This window comes from Bolinopsis microptera, chromosome 9, assembly GCF_026151205.1.
Source record: "Bolinopsis microptera isolate Bmic1 chromosome 9, MBARI_Bmic_1.0, whole genome shotgun sequence".
NCBI lineage: Eukaryota > Metazoa > Ctenophora > Tentaculata > Lobata > Bolinopsidae > Bolinopsis > Bolinopsis microptera.
In genome coordinates, this window is record NC_087080.1 from 16,543,163 (window position 1) to 16,561,001 (window position 17,839).

Sequence of the window (17,839 nt, forward strand, 5' to 3'; positions counted from 1 at the left end):
ACCATTTACCTGTACCATTTACCTGTACCATTTACCTGTACCATTTACCTGTACCATTTACCTGTACCATTTACCTGTACCATTTACCTGTACCATTTATCTGTTAATATCTTGTATCTTAAACTTATCTCTATATATCATATATCACATATATTATATTTATATATATAATTATATATTGACATATACTTCTCACGATTTAAACCTACATAACTTTAAATCTAAGTTGTCCTCGTTTTTCCGTATTGAGGAGATTTGTTGTAGTTCAGTGTAAATCAGACTCTAGAAACCTATAATCCCTGATATGCCAGTAGTAGCCAGTAGTAGCCAGTAGTAGCCAGTAGTAGCCAGTAGTAGTAGCTTAGTAGCCAGTAGTAGCCAGTAGTAGTAGCTTAGTAGCCAGTAGTAGCCAGTAGTAGCCAGTAAGAGATAATGTTTCCTGTAAGCTAAACACACCCTCCGCTATAAGCTCTCTCTCTCTCTCTCTCTCTCTTACACACCCGTTATATAGTTCCTTAGTACTTGTATAATTCATAATACCTGGATTATTCATAAACATGTGGATGAATAATTATCAGATGTACTCAGGAATAGTAGTACTAGTAGTAGTAATATACAATAGAATATAGCTCCCTTAGCGAGGGATCTTGTAATGATGGGTATTATTATGAGATTATAGTATAGTGGGTATAGTATACTATTACTGGAGCCATAGTCAATAGTGCCCCACGTACAGCAACAGTAGAAAGTGAAACTGACGGCACCATTACTTCTCTAACTAATATTATTAGTTATATTATTAGTAATATTATTACTAATATTGTTACTAATATTATTGCTAATATTATTGCTATATTAAATTATTACTATTGTGCTGGGACTGAATAAAGAGATTCAGCTCAATATCTTGTACAATCAGTAATCAATAGTCTCCCGTCTCCTGTTTCTTTTAATTCTATCATATAATCAGTAGAATTATATAAACAGGTTAGAAGGGGAATTGATAATTGGTTGCTATGGTTATTGGTTGCTATGGTTACTATGGTTTTAACATCGCGTTTTTATGTTTTAAGTATTGCATAGCTCCCAGACCTACAAATATTTTAAAAATGCTTCTAGAATTAGCAGAGAATAAAAATACCCACTACTTAGGATTTGATGTTTGTCATGTTTGTCATCAAGATAAATCTGAGAATAGAATTAGACTAAATGCGCTTTATTTACGTAGGCAGATATGTTGTGAAGATAACCGTTTATAGAATTACAGTGTAGCTAAACCAAGTGTTGATAGCTCACGGATCTGCCTGATCAGTAATTATACTACTCCTCTAGCACTGCTTCTAGAAATGTAGGAATACGGTATATTTAATGTTAGAATTACTGGTATGGTGCCAGCTAACCTCTAATTGCAAAAAATCACATCGATAATCAAACTATGCACCTCACCAGATGTAGCTCATGAAGTTGAAACTAATTCATTATGCACCTCACCAGATGTAGCTCATGAAGTTTAAACTAATTCATTATGCACCTCAACAAATGTAGCTCATGAAGTTGAAACTAATTCATTATGCACCTCAACAAATGTAGCTCATGAAGTTGAAACTAATTCATTATGCACCTCACCAGATGTAGCTCATGAAGTTGAAACTAATTCATTATGCACCTCACCAGATGTAGCTCATGAAGTTGAAACTAATTCATTATGCACCTCACCAGATGTAGCTCATGAAGTTGAAACTAATTCATTATGCACCTCAACAAATGTAGCTCATGAAGTTGAAACTAATTCATTATGCACCTCACCAGATGTAGCTCATGAAGTTGAAACTAATTCATTATGCACCCCAACAAATGTAGCTCATGAAGTTGAAACTAATTCATTATGCACCTCACCAGATGTAGCTCATGAAGTTGAAACTAATTCATTATGCACCTCACCAGATGTAGCTCATGAAGTTGAAACTAATTCATTATGCACCTCACCAGATGTAGCTCATGAAGTTTAAACTAATTCATTATGCACCTCAACAAATGTAGCTCATGAAGTTGAAACTAATTCATTATGCACCTCAACAAATGTAGCTCATGAAGTTGAAACTAATTCATTATGCACCTCACCAGATGTAGCTCATGAAGTTGAAACTAATTCATTATGCACCTCACCAGATGTAGCTCATGAAGTTGAAACTAATTCATTATGCACCTCACCAGATGTAGCTCATGAAGTTGAAACTAATTCATTATGCACCTCACCAGATGTAGCTCATGAAGTTGAAACTAATTCATTATGCACCTCAACAAATGTAGCTCATGAAGTTGAAACTAATTCATTATGCACCCCAACAAATGTAGCTCATGAAGTTGAAACTAATTCATTATGCACCTCACCAGATGTAGCTCATGAAGTTGAAACTAATTCATTATGCACCTCACCAGATGTAGCTCATGAAGTTGAAACTAATTCATTATGCACCTCACCAGATGTAGCTCATGAAGTTGAAACTAATTCATTATGCACCTCACCAGATGTAGCTCATGAAGTTGAAACTAATTCATTATGCACCTCACCAGATGTAGCTCATGAAGTTGAAACTAATTCATTATGCACCTCAACAAATGTAGCTCATGAAGTTGAAACTAATTCATTATGCACCTCAACAAATGTAGCTCATGAAGTTGAAACTAATTCATTATGCACCTCACCAGATGTAGCTCATGAAGTTGAAACTAATTCATTATGCACCTCACCAGATGTAGCTCATGAAGTTGAAACTAATTCATTATGCACCTCACCAGATGTAGCTCATGAAGTTGAAACTAATTCATTATGCACCTCACCAGATGTAGCTCATGAAGTTTAAACTAATTCATTATGCACCTCAACAAATGTAGCTCATGAAGTTGAAACTAATTCATTATGCACCTCACCAAATGTAGCTCATGAAGTTGAAACTAATTCATTATGCACCTCAACAAATGTAGCTCATGAAGTTGAAACTAATTCATTATGCACCTCACCAGATGTAGCTCATGAAGTTGAAACTAATTCATTATGCACCTCAACAAATGTAGCTCATGAAGTTGAAACTAATTCATTATGCACCTCACCAGATGTAGCTCATGAAGTTGAAACTAATTCATTATGCACCTCAACAAATGTAGCTCATGAAGTTGAAACTAATTCATTATGCACCTCACCAGATGTAGCTCATGAAGTTGAAACTAATTCATTATGCACCTCACCAGATGTAGCTCATGAAGTTTAAACTAATTCATTATGCACCTCAACAAATGTAGCTCATGAAGTTGAAACTAATTCATTATGCACCTCACCAGATGTAGCTCATGAAGTTGAAACTAATTCATTATGCACCTCACCAGATGTAGCTCATGAAGTTTAAACTAATTCATTATGCACCTCAACAAATGTAGCTCATGAAGTTGAAACTAATTCATTATGCACCTCACCAAATGTAGCTCATGAAGTTGAAACTAATTCATTATGCACCTCAACAAATGTAGCTCATGAAGTTTAAACTAATTCATTATGCACCTCACCAGATGTAGCTCATGAAGTTGAAACTAATTCATTATGCACCTCACCAGATGTAGCTCATGAAGTTGAAACTAATTCATTATGCACCTCAACAAATGTAGCTCATGAAGTTGAAACTAATTCATTATGCACCTCACCAGATGTAGCTCATGAAGTTGAAACTAATTCATTATGCACCTCACCAGATGTAGCTCATGAAGTTTAAACTAATTCATTATGCACCTCACCAAATGTAGCTCATGAAGTTGAAACTAATTCATTATGCACCTCAACAAATGTAGCTCATGAAGTTTAAACTAATTCATTATGCACCTCACCAAATGTAGCTCATGAAGTAGAAACTAATTCATTATGCACCTCAACAAATGTAGCTCATGAAGTTGAAACTAATTCATTATGCACCTCAACAAATGTAGCTCATGAAGTTTAAACTAATTCATTATGCACCTCAACAAATGTAGCTCATGAAGTTGAAACTAATTCATTATGCACCTCACCAGATGTAGCTCATGAAGTTGAAACTAATTCATTATGCACCTCAACAAATGTAGCTCATGAAGTTGAAACTAATTCATTATGCACCTCAACAAATGTAGCTCATGAAGTTGAAACTAATTCATTATGCACCTCACCAGATGTAGCTCATGAAGTTTAAACTAATTCATTATGCACCTCACCAGATGTAGCTCATGAAGTTGAAACTAATTCATTATGCACCTCAACAGGTGTAGCTCATGAAGTTGAAACTAATTCATTATGCACCTCAACAAATGTAGCTCATGAAGTTGAAACTAATTCATTATGCACCTCACCAGATGTAGCTCATGTAGTTTAAACTAATTCATTATGCACCTCACCAGATGTAGCTCATGAAGTTGAAACTAATTCATTATGCACCTCACCAGATGTAGCTCATGAAGTTGAAACTAATTCATTATGCACCTCAACAAATGTAGCTCATGAAGTTGAAACTAATTCATTATGCACCTCACCAGATGTAGCTCATGAAGTTGAAACTAATTCATTATGCACCCCAACAAATGTAGCTCATGAAGTTGAAACTAATTCATTATGCACCTCACCAGATGTAGCTCATGAAGTTGAAACTAATTCATTATGCACCTCAACAAATGTAGCTCATAAAGTTGAAACTAATTCATTATGCACCTCAACAAATGTAGCTCATGAAGTTGAAACTAATTCATTATGCACCTCACCAGATGTAGCTCATGAAGTTGAAACTAATTCATTATGCACCTCACCAGATGTAGCTCATGAAGTAGAAACTAATTCATTATGCACCTCACCAGATGTAGCTCATGAAGTTGAAACTAATTCATTATGCACCTCACCAGATGTAGCTCATGAAGTTGAAACTAATTCATTATGCACCTCAACAAATGTAGCTCATGAAGTTGAAACTAATTCATTATGCACCTCACCAGATGTAGCTTATGAAGTTGAAACTAATTCATTATGCACCTCAACAGATGTAGCTCATGAAGTTGAAACTAATTCATTATGCACCTCACCAGATGTAGCTCATGAAGTTTAAACTAATTCATTATGCACCTCAACAAATGTAGCTCATGAAGTTGAAACTAATTCATTATGCACCTCAACAAATGTAGCTCATGAAGTTGAAACTAATTCATTATGCACCTCACCAGATGTAGCTCATGAAGTTTAAACTAATTCATTATGCACCTCAACAAATGTAGCTCATGAAGTTGAAACTAATTCATTATGCACCTCAACAAATGTAGCTCATGAAGTTGAAACTAATTCATTATGCACCTCACCAGATGTAGCTCATGAAGTTGAAACTAATTCATTATGCACCTCAACAAATGTAGCTCATGAAGTTGAAACTAATTCATTATGCACCTCACCAGATGTAGCTTATGAAGTTGAAACTAATTCATTATGCACCTCAACAGATGTAGCTCATGAAGTTGAAACTAATTCATTATGCACCTCACCAGATGTAGCTCATGAAGTTTAAACTAATTCATTATGCACCTCAACAAATGTAGCTCATGAAGTTGAAACTAATTCATTATGCACCTCAACAAATGTAGCTCATGAAGTTGAAACTAATTCATTATGCACCTCACCAGATGTAGCTCATGAAGTTGAAACTAATTCATTATGCACCTCACCAGATGTAGCTCATGAAGTTGAAACTAATTCATTATGCACCTCAACAAATGTAGCTCATGAAGTTGAAACTAATTCATTATGCACCTCAACAAATGTAGCTCATGAAGTTGAAACTAATTCATTATGCACCTCACCAGATGTAGCTCATGAAGTTGAAACTAATTCATTATGCACCTCAACAAATGTAGCTCATGAAGTTAAAACTAATTCATTATGCACCTCACCAGATGTAGCTCATGAAGTTGAAACTAATTCATTATGCACCTCACCAGATGTAGCTCATGAAGTTTAAACTAATTCATTATGCACCTCATCAAATGTAGCTCATGAAGTTTAAACTAATTCATTATGCACCTCAACAAATGTAGCTCATGAAGTTGAAACTAATTCATTATGCACCTCACCAGATGTAGCTCATGAAGTTTAAACTAATTCATTATGCACCTCAACAAATGTAGCTCATGAAGTTTAAACTAATTCATTATGCACCTCACCAAATGTAGCTCATGAAGTTGAAACTAATTCATTATGCACCTCACCAGATGTAGCTCATGAAGTTTAAACTAATTCATTATGCACCTCAACAAATGTAGCTTATGAAGTTGAAACTAATTCATTATGCACCTCAACAAATGTAGCTCATGAAGTTGAAACTAATTCATTATGCACCTCAACAAATGTAGCTCATGAAGTTGAAACTAATTCATTATGCACCTCAACAAATGTAGCTCATGAAGTTGAAACTAATTCATTATGCACCTCAACAAATGTAGCTCATGAAGTTGAAACTAATTCATTATGCACCTCACCAGATGTAGCTCATGAAGTTGAAACTAATTCATTATGCACCTCAACAAATGTAGCTCATGAAGTTGAAACTAATTCATTATGCACCTCAACAAATGTAGCTCATGAAGTTTAAACTAATTCATTATGCACCTCACCAGATGTAGCTCATGAAGTTGAAACTAATTCATTATGCACCTCACCAAATGTAGCTCATGAAGTTGAAACTAATTCATTATGCACCTCAACAAATGTAGCTCATGAAGTTGAAACTAATTCATTATGCACCTCACCAGATGTAGCTCATGAAGTTGAAACTAATTCATTATGCACCTCAACAAATGTAGCTCATGAAGTTTAAACTAATTCATTATGCACCTCACCAGATGTAGCTCATGAAGTTGAAACTAATTCATTATGCACCTCAACAAATGTAGCTCATGAAGTTGAAACTAATTCATTATGCACCTCACCAGATGTAGCTCATGAAGTTGAAACTAATTCATTATGCACCTCAACAAATGTAGCTCATGAAGTTGAAACTAATTCATTATGCACCTCACCAGATGTAGCTTATGAAGTTGAAACTAATTCATTATGCACCTCAACAAATGTAGCTCATGAAGTTGAAACTAATTCATTATGCACCTCACCAAATGTAGCTCATGAAGTTGAAACTAATTCATTATGCACCTCACCAGATGTAGCTCATGAAGTTGAAACTAATTCATTATGCACCTCACCAGATGTAGCTCATGAAGTTGAAACTAATTCATTATGCACCTCACCAGATGTAGCTCATGAAGTTGAAACTAATTCATTATGCACCTCACCAGATGTAGCTCATGAAGTAGAAACTAATTCATTATGCACCTCACCAGATGTAGCTCATGAAGTTGAAACTAATTCATTATGCACCTCAACAAATGTAGCTCATGAAGTTGAAACTAATTCATTATGCACCTCACCAGATGTAGCTCATGAAGTTGAAACTAATTCATTATGCACCTCAACAAATGTAGCTCATGAAGTTGAAACTAATTCATTATGCACCTCACCAGATGTAGCTCATGAAGTAGAAACTAATTCATTATGCACCTCACCAGATGTAGCTCATAAAGTTGAAACTAATTCATTATGCACCTCAACAAATGTAGCTCATGAAGTAGAAACTAATTCATTATGCACCTCAACAAATGTAGCTCATGAAGTTGAAACTAATTCATTATGCACCTCAACAAATGTAGCTCATGAAGTTGAAACTAATTCATTATGCACCTCACCAGATGTAGCTCATGAAGTTGAAACTAATTCATTATGCACCTCAACAAATGTAGCTCATGAAGTTGAAACTAATTCATTATGCACCTCACCAGATGTAGCTCATGAAGTTGAAACTAATTCATTATGCACCTCACCAGATGTAGCTCATGAAGTTGAAACTAATTCATTATGCACCTCAACAAATGTAGCTCATGAAGTTGAAACTAATTCATTATGCACCTCACCAGATGTAGCTCATGAAGTTGAAACTAATTCATTATGCACCTCAACAAATGTAGCTCATGAAGTTGAAACTAATTCATTATGCACCTCACCAGATGTAGCTCATGAAGTTGAAACTAATTCATTATGCACCTCAACAAATGTAGCTCATGAAGTTGAAACTAATTCATTATGCACCTCACCAGATGTAGCTTATGAAGTTGAAACTAATTCATTATGCACCTCAACAAATGTAGCTCATGAAGTTGAAACTAATTCATTATGCACCTCACCAAATGTAGCTCATGAAGTTGAAACTAATTCATTATGCACCTCACCAGATGTAGCTCATGAAGTTGAAACTAATTCATTATGCACCTCACCAGATGTAGCTCATGAAGTTGAAACTAATTCATTATGCACCTCACCAGATGTAGCTCATGAAGTTGAAACTAATTCATTATGCACCTCACCAGATGTAGCTCATGAAGTAGAAACTAATTCATTATGCACCTCACCAGATGTAGCTCATGAAGTTGAAACTAATTCATTATGCACCTCAACAAATGTAGCTCATGAAGTTGAAACTAATTCATTATGCACCTCACCAGATGTAGCTCATGAAGTTGAAACTAATTCATTATGCACCTCAACAAATGTAGCTCATGAAGTTGAAACTAATTCATTATGCACCTCACCAGATGTAGCTCATGAAGTAGAAACTAATTCATTATGCACCTCACCAGATGTAGCTCATAAAGTTGAAACTAATTCATTATGCACCTCACCAGATGTAGCTCATGAAGTTGAAACTAATTCATTATGCACCTCACCAGATGTAGCTCATGAAGTTGAAACTAATTCATTATGCACCTCAACAAATGTAGCTCATGAAGTTGAAACTAATTCATTATGCACCTCACCAGATGTAGCTCATGAAGTTGAAACTAATTCATTATGCACCTCACCAGATGTAGCTCATGAAGTTGAAACTAATTCATTATGCACCTCACCAGATGTAGCTCATGAAGTTTAAACTAATTCATTATGCACCTCACCAGATGTAGCTCATGAAGTTTAAACTAATTCATTATGCACCTCAACAAATGTAGCTCATGAAGTTGAAACTAATTCATTATGCACCTCAACAAATGTAGCTCATGAAGTTGAAACTAATTCATTATGCACCTCACCAGATGTAGCTCATGAAGTTTAAACTAATTCATTATGCACCTCACCAGATGTAGCTCATGAAGTTGAAACTAATTCATTATGCACCTCAACAAATGTAGCTCATGAAGTTGAAACTAATTCATTATGCACCTCAACAAATGTAGCTCATGAAGTTGAAACTAATTCATTATGCACCTCAACAAATGTAGCTCATGAAGTTGAAACTAATTCATTATGCACCTCAACAAATGTAGCTCATGAAGTTGAAACTAATTCATTATGCACCTCAACAAATGTAGCTCATGAAGTTTAAACTAATTAATTATGCACCTCACCAGATGTAGCTCATGAAGTTGAAACTAATTCATTATGCACCTCACCAGATGTAGCTCATGAAGTTGAAACTAATTCATTATGCACCTCACCAGATGTAGCTCATGAAGTTGAAACTAATTCATTATGCACCTCAACAAATGTAGCTCATGAAGTTGAAACTAATTCATTATGCACCTCACCAAATGTAGCTCATGAAGTTGAAACTAATTCATTATGCACCTCAACAAATGTAGCTCATGAAGTTGAAACTAATTCATTATGCACCTCAACAAATGTAGCTCATGAAGTTGAAACTAATACATTATGCACCTCACCAGATGTAGCTCATGAAGTTGAAACTAATTCATTATGCACCTCACCAGATGTAGCTCATGAAGTTGAAACTAATTCATTATGCATGACCAACATCCCTCATTTCACCAGACAAAGATTGTGTACAGTTATTTAAACTTGACTTTTCAATTATGTGTATTACTGCAGTCTGCGCGTCTGAAAAGGCTCAGTCAGAATAACATTGTAAATAGTTTTAAATTTTAAATACTGCTGAATAGTGGTCCACACTTCCCAGAGAAATGGAGGTCCACACTTCCCAGAGAAATGGTAGTCCACACTTCCCAGAGAAATGGTGGTCCACACTTCCCAGAGAAATTGTGGTCCACACTTCCCAGAGAAATGGTAGTCCACACTTCCCAGAGAAATGGTGGTCCACACTTCCCAGAGAAATTGTGGTCCACACTTACCAGAGAAATGGTGGTCCACACTTCCCAGAGAAATGGTGGTCCACACTTCCCAGAGAAATGGTGGTCCACACTTCCCAGAGAAATTGTGGTCCACACTTACCAGAGAAATGGTGGTCCACACTTCCCAGAGAAATGGTGGTCCACACTTCCCAGAGAAACGTGGTCCACACTTCGCAGAGAAACGTGGTCCACACTTCCCAGAGAAATGGTGGTCCACACTTCCCAGAGAAATGGTAGTCCACACTTCCCAGAGAAACGTGGTCCACACTTCCCAGAGAAATGGTGGTCCACACTTACCAGAGAAATGGTAGTCCACACTTCCCAGAGAAACGTGGTCCACACTTCCCAGAGAAATGGTGGTCCACACTTCCCAGAGAAACGTGGTCCACACTTCCCAGAGAAATTGTGGTCCACACTTCCCAGAGAAATGGTAGTCCACACTTCCCAGAGAAACGTGGTCCACACAGAGAAATAAAGACAATGGGTAGCTACTAATAACAATAGTTTAAGTGTGACAGTTTATACCTATCAAGTAGAGCCGTACTATAATACAGGGCGTGTATCTCACAGGGCGTGCGAGGCTACACTGTTTAAATAACAAAGGTTTATATTGTGGGGATCCAGTGTATCTCCGAATACTACTACTACCTCCTAATCAGCCACTCTAACTCTATCAATAGTGTATTCTCTGTACAGAACGCGCGCTGGAAAGTGTTTACTACTTTCCAATGTAGTAAACCCCTAGTGTCTCCCCTTAGTCCTGTAGCAGAGTGTACTCTGTCTATTATATCCGTAACACGTCAGAGTGTATTGTAAAGTAGAGAGTGAGCTTCACTGACTGGTCGTTAGGCTGTATAAACTTGGAGGCAGAAACGTACCCTGAGTAGTACCCTGAGTAGTACCCTGAGTAGTACCCTGCTAGAACAGGTACCCTGAGTAGTACCCTGCTAGAACAGGTACCCTGAGTAGTACCCTGCTAGAACAGGTACCCTGAGCAGTACCCTGCTAGAACAGGTACCCTGATTAGTACCCTGCTAGAACAGGTACCCTGAGCAGTATCCTGCTAGAACAGGTACCCTGAGTAGTACCCTGCTAGAACAGGTACCCTGAGTAGTACCCTGCTAGAACAGGTACCCTGAGTAGTACCCTGCTAGAACAGGTACCCTGAGTAGTACCCTGCTAGAACAGGTACCCTGAGTAGTACCCTGCTAGAACAGGTACCCTGAGTAGTACCCTGCTAGAACAGGTACCCTGAGTAGTACCCTGCTAGAACAGGTACCCTGAGTAGTACCCTGCTAGAACAGGTACCCTGAGTAGTACCCTGCTAGAACAGGTACCCTGAGTAGTACCCTGCTAGAACAGGTACCCTGAGTAGTACCCTGCTAGAACAGGTACCCTGAGTAGTACCCTGCTAGAACAGGTACCCTGAGCAGTATCCTGCTAGAACAGGTACCCTGAGTAGTATCCTGCTAGAACAGGTACCCTGAGTAGTACCCTGCTAGAACAGGTACCCTGAGTAGTACCCTGCTAGAACAGGTACCCTGAGTAGTACCCTGCTAGAACAGGTACCCTGAGTAGTATCCTGCTAGAACAGGTACCCTGAGTAGTATCCTGCTAGAACAGGTACCCTGAGTAGTATCCTGCTAGAACAGGTACCCTGAGTAGTACCCTGCTAGAACAGGTACCCTGAGTAGTACCCTGCTAGAACAGGTACCCTGAGTAGTACCCTGCTAGAACAGGTACCCTGAGTAGTACCCTGCTAGAACAGGTACCCTGAGTAGTACCCTGCTAGAACAGGTACCCTGAGTAGTACCCTGCTAGAACAGGTACCCTGAGTAGTACCCTGCTAGAACAGGTACCCTGAATAGTACCCTGCTAGAACAGGTACCCTGAGTAGTACCCTGCTAGAACAGGTACCCTGAGCAGTACCCTGCTAGAACAGGTACCCTGAGCAGTATCCTGCTAGAACAGGTACCCTGAGTAGTACCCTGCTAGAACAGGTACCCTGAGTAGTACCCTGCTAGAACAGGTACCCTGAGTAGTACCCTGCTAGAACAGGTACCCTGAGTAGTACCCTGCTAGAACAGGTACCCTGAGTAGTACCCTGCTAGAACAGGTACCCTGAGTAGTACCCTGCTAGAACAGGTACCCTGAGTAGTACCCTGCTAGAACAGGTACCCTGAGTAGTACCCTGCTAGAACAGGTACCCTGAGCAGTACCCTGCTAGAACAGGTACCCTGAGTAGTACCCTGCTAGAACAGGTACCCTGAGTAGTACCCTGCTAGAACAGGTACCCTGAGCAGTACCCTGCTAGAACAGGTACCCTGAGTAGTACCCTGCTAGAACAGGTACCCTGAGCAGTACCCTGCTAGAGCAGGTACCCTGAGCAGTACCCTGCTAGAGCAGGTACCCTGAGTAGTACCCTGCTAGAACAGGTACCCTGAGTAGTACCCTGCTAGAACAGGTACCCTGAGTAGTACCCTGCTAGAACAGGTACCCTGAGTAGTACCCTGCTAGAACAGGTACCCTGAGTAGTACCCTGCTAGAACAGGTACCCTGCTAGAACAGGTACCCTGCTAGAACAGGTACCCTGCTAGAATAGGTACCTTGCTAGAACAGGTACCCTGCTAGAACAGGTACCCTGCTAGAACAGGTACCCTGCTAGAACAGGTACCCTGCTAGAACAGGTACCCTGCTAGAACAGGTACCCTGCTAGAACAGGTACCCTGCTAGAACAGGTACCCTGCTAGAACAGGTACCCTGCTAGAACAGGTACCCTGCTTGAACAGGTACCCTGAGTAGTACCCTGAGTAGTACCCTGAGTAGTACCCTGCTAGAACAGGTACCCTGAGTAGTACCCTGCTAGAACAGGTACCCTGAGTAGTACCCTGCTAGAACAGGTACCCTGAGTAGTACTCTGCTAGAACAGGTACCCTGAGTAGTACCCTGCTAGAATAGGTACCCTGAGTAGTACCCTGCTAGAACAGGTACCCTGAGTAGTACCCTGCTAGAACAGGTACCCTGAGTAGTACCCTGCTAGAACAGGTACCCTGAGTAGTACCCTGCTAGAACAGGTACCCTGAGTAGTACCCTGCTAGAACAGGTACCCTGAGTAGTACCCTGCTAGAACAGGTACCCTGAGTAGTACCCTGCTAGAACAGGTACCCTGAGTAGTACCCTGCTAGAACAGGTACCCTGAGTAGTACCCTGCTAGAACAGGTACCCTGAGTAGTACCCTGCTAGAACAGGTACCCTGAGTAGTACCCTGCTAGAACAGGTACCCTGAGTAGTACCCTGCTAGAACAGGTACCCTGAGTAGTACCCTGCTAGAACAGGTACCCTGAGTAGTACCCTGCTAGAACAGGTACCCTGAGTAGTACCCTGCTAGAACAGGTACCCTGAGTAGTACCCTGCTAGAACAGGTACCCTGAGTAGTACCCTGCTAGAACAGGTACCCTGAGTAGTACCCTGCTAGAACAGGTACCCTGAGTAGTACCCTGCTAGAACAGGTACCCTGAGCAGTACCCTGCTAGAACAGGTACCCTGAGTAGTACCCTGCTAGAACAGGTACCCTGAGTAGTACCCTGCTAGAACAGGTACCCTGAGTAGTACCCTGCTAGAACAGGTACCCTGAGTAGTATCCTGCTAGAACAGGTACCCTGAGCAGTACCCTGCTAGAACAGGTACCCTGAGTAGTACCCTGCTAGAACAGGTACCCTGCTAGAACAGGTACCCTGAGTAGTACCCTGCTAGAACAGGTACCCTGAGTAGTACCCTGCTAGAACAGGTACCCTGAGTAGTACCCTGCTAGAACAGGTACCCTGAGTAGTACCCTGCTAGAACAGGTACCCTGAGTAGTACCCTGCTAGAACAGGTACCCTGAGTAGTACCCTGCTAGAACAGGTACCCTGAGTAGTACCCTGCTAGAACAGGTACCCTGAGTAGTACCCTGCTAGAACAGGTACCCTGAGCAGTACCCTGCTAGAACAGGTACCCTGAGTAGTACCCTGCTAGAACAGGTACCCTGAGTAGTACCCTGCTAGAACAGGTACCCTGAGCAGTACCCTGCTAGAACAGGTACCCTGAGTAGTACCCTGCTAGAACAGGTACCCTGAGTAGTATCCTGCTAGAACAGGTACCCTGAGTAGTGAGTAGTACCCTGCTAGAACAGAATCTCTTGTAACCAACTCACCTTTCAAGTAATTTATAATTTACAGCCTATGTTATATAATCTATAATGTAGTTACTCCCTGCTACTAGAGTTAGTCTCTTTAAAGCTTCACATCGGACTTTATAAATTAGAGTTGATAAGAATGCGCACAGTGAAATGTACAGTATAAATGCTAGTGTACACAGTAGTTTGCACGTGTAGTGTACACAGTAGTTTGCACGTGCAGTGTACAGTATAACTCCTAATTTGCACGTGTAGTTTGCACGTGTAGTTTGCACATATAGTTTGCACGTGTAGTTTGCACGTGTAGTTTGCACGTGCAGTTTGCACGTGTAGTTTGCACGCTCTTATTCACAGCATGTGCTGGTGCAGCAGGGTACTAGGAGTTGATGGCGCGGAAATGACAATTAACTTTGGTAGACACAGCCAATTATGTGAGCTAAAATCTCAATACATGATCATTGGTATGGTAACCCTGGTAACTATCAGTGCTCTTGCAATGAAGCGTACAGTGATACCCAACATCTTGACCGAAATTTTTGTCGAATCCCAGTCGATTATGAATTTAAACCATAACTAGCTAGTTGATGAGAATCGGGAAGTAAAACGACCGGAACGCAAATAGAAACGTCGGTGGCGTTGAGTGGAATGATGCGACATAATGCGACACATTGGTGACATGATGCGACATGATGGGACATGATGGTCGGCAATGACGCGTTGACGCTGCAGCTAGTCATGAAGACACGTCGGTTACAGTTACCCTGATACAAATGGGAACTAGCTCATGTTGTGTCACTAGTAGTGTTGTGTCACTGTGTGTTAATGAGTTAACTGTGTCATTAACGTAAGATGAGGCGAGACACTCAACTTTCTCAAACACTATTCTATATTCAACAATTTGAACAGCTAAATAGATCAATGACGCACTTTCAGTATTTTCTTTGTTTCTTTTTAGCCTGTCTCTTGGTTTAGTGTTAAAGCTATTGTTTGTTCATCTTAGTGTTATTACTCATTAGAGTGATGCACCTGACATGGAGCTTTTAATTTGGAATTCATCGGAACCGGCAGCTTTCTGCAGCCTGAGTAGCTACCGACCCAACATAAGAAATATTGTGAGTAAAATATCATGTAAACATAGGAAATATTGTGAGTAAAATATCATGTAAACATAGGAAATATTGTGAGTAAAATATCATGTAAAAATAGGAAATATTGTGAGTAAAATATCATGTAAACATAGGAAATATTGTGAGTAAAATATCATGTAAACATAGGAAATATTGTGAGTAAAATATCATGTAAACATAGGAAATATTGTGAGTAAAATATCATGTAAACATAGGAAATATTGTTAGTAAAATGTAAAATTTTAAACCGTCAGGAACGGGATATAAATAATGGAATAGTGAAACTGAATTTGCTAACTAGTAAAGATAAATCGTGCTGTTGTTTAATAAACACTTGAACAATCTGTATTATTATATTATACTATATCATTATATTTTATATATTCACATGGTACTTGAGTTTGTTGGATCGCGAGAATAGTATTATACTCGAGTAGCAGGGAGTAGTTGATATTATACTTTACCTTTGCACATACCTCACACCAGAAATTAACCTGACCAACAGAACTTTTCACTGGAAATAACACGCGACCAACATTGTAGGTTTACAACCTACCAGGACGCGCGCCGAGTTGGACTCGTCGACGGTCCTGATATATGGAACAGATATTTTACGAGTATCACCCGTTAAGACCAACATGTCACGTGACACGTATGACGTCACAAACGGAATATTTGTCTCTTCAACGAGACAGCGTTAGTGTTTCTAATCAGTAAGTCTCATCACGTATCCTGTGTAATGTGTCTCCCAATGATACCACCAATACTCCAATAGTTATATACCGGTTATTGAGTGTGCAAGACACATGCTAACTCATGTTAAGTGTGTCCTAATTAGGACACTTAACTAAAACAGTGCTCTTATACGGTACATGTTACAGGCGTTCTCTTCTAATGTTCCACACTTAATATGGTACATGTTACAGGCGTTCTCTTCTAATGTTCCACACTTAATATGGTACATGTTACAGGCGTTCTCTTCTAATGTTCCACACTTAATATGGTACATGTTACAGGCGTTCTCTTCTAATTTTCCTTTCAAGAGAGCTTGGATCTATGTATATGGCCCACGAAAAGATAGCATGAGGATGCTCTGCCTGCCTCTAGGGTAACCCTGAAAAGATAGCATGAGGATGCTATGCCTGCCTCTAGGGTAACCCTGAAAAGATAGCATGCTCTGCCTGCCTCTAGGGTAACCCTGAAAAGATAGCATGCTCTGTCTGCCTCTAGGGTAACCCTGAAAAGATAGCATGAGGATGCTCTGTCTGCCTCTAGGGTAACCCTGAAAAGATAGCATGAGGATGCTCTGCCTGCCTCTAGGGTAACCCTGAAAAGATAGCATGAGGATGCTCTGCCTGCCTCTAGGGTAACCCTGAAAAGATAGCATGCTCTGCCTGCCTCTAGGGTAACCCTGAAAAGATAGCATGCTCTGCCTGCCTCTAGGGTAACCCTGAAAAGATAGCATGCTCTGCCTGCCTCTAGGGTAACCCTGAAAAGATAGCATGAGGATGCTCTGTCTGCCTCTAGGGTAACCCTGAAAAGATAGCATGAGGATGCTCTGCCTGCCTCTAGGGTAACCCTGAAAAGATAGCATGAGGATGCTCTGCCTGCCTCTAGGGTAACCCTGAAAAGATAGCATGCTCTGCCTGCCTCTAGGGTAACCCTGAAAAGATAGCATGCTCTGTCTGCCTCTAGGGTAACCCTGAAAAGATAGCATGAGGATGCTCTGTCTGCCTCTAGGGTAACCCTGAAAAGATAGCATGAGGATGCTCTGTCTGCCTCTAGGGTAACCCTGAAAAGATAGCATGAGGATGCTCTGCCTGCCTCTAGGGTAACCCTGAAAAGATAGCATGCTCTGCCTGCCTCTAGGGTAACCCTGAAAAGATAGCATGCTCTGCCTGCCTCTAGGGTAACCCTGAAAAGATAGCATGAGGATGCTCTGTCTGCCTCTAGGGTAACCCTGAAAAGATAGCATGAGGATGCTCTGTCTGCCTCTAGGGTAACCCTGAAAAGATAGCATGAGGATGCTCTGTCTGCCTCTAGGGTAACCCTGAAAAGATAGCATGAGGATGCTCTGCCTGCCTCTAGGGTAACCCTGAAAAGATAGCATGCTCTGCCTGCCTCTAGGGTAACCCTGAAAAGATAGCATGCTCTGCCTGCCTCTAGGGTAACCCTGAAAAGATAGCATGCTCTGCCTGCCTCTAGGGTAACCCTGAAAAGATAGCATGAGGATGCTCTGCCTGCCTCTAGGGTAACCCTGAAAAGATAGCATGCTCTGCCTGCCTCTAGGGTAACC

At 40.2% G+C, this 17,839-nt stretch overlaps 1 protein-coding gene across 1 annotated transcript in view; it reads left to right on the plus strand.

The window, feature by feature from the left end:
* LOC134820893 (thioredoxin-like) overlaps positions 1–17,839 on the plus strand; it is a 39,270-nt gene that overhangs the window by 14,272 nt on the left and 7,159 nt on the right. The gene's annotated exons all lie outside the window — the stretch shown is intronic.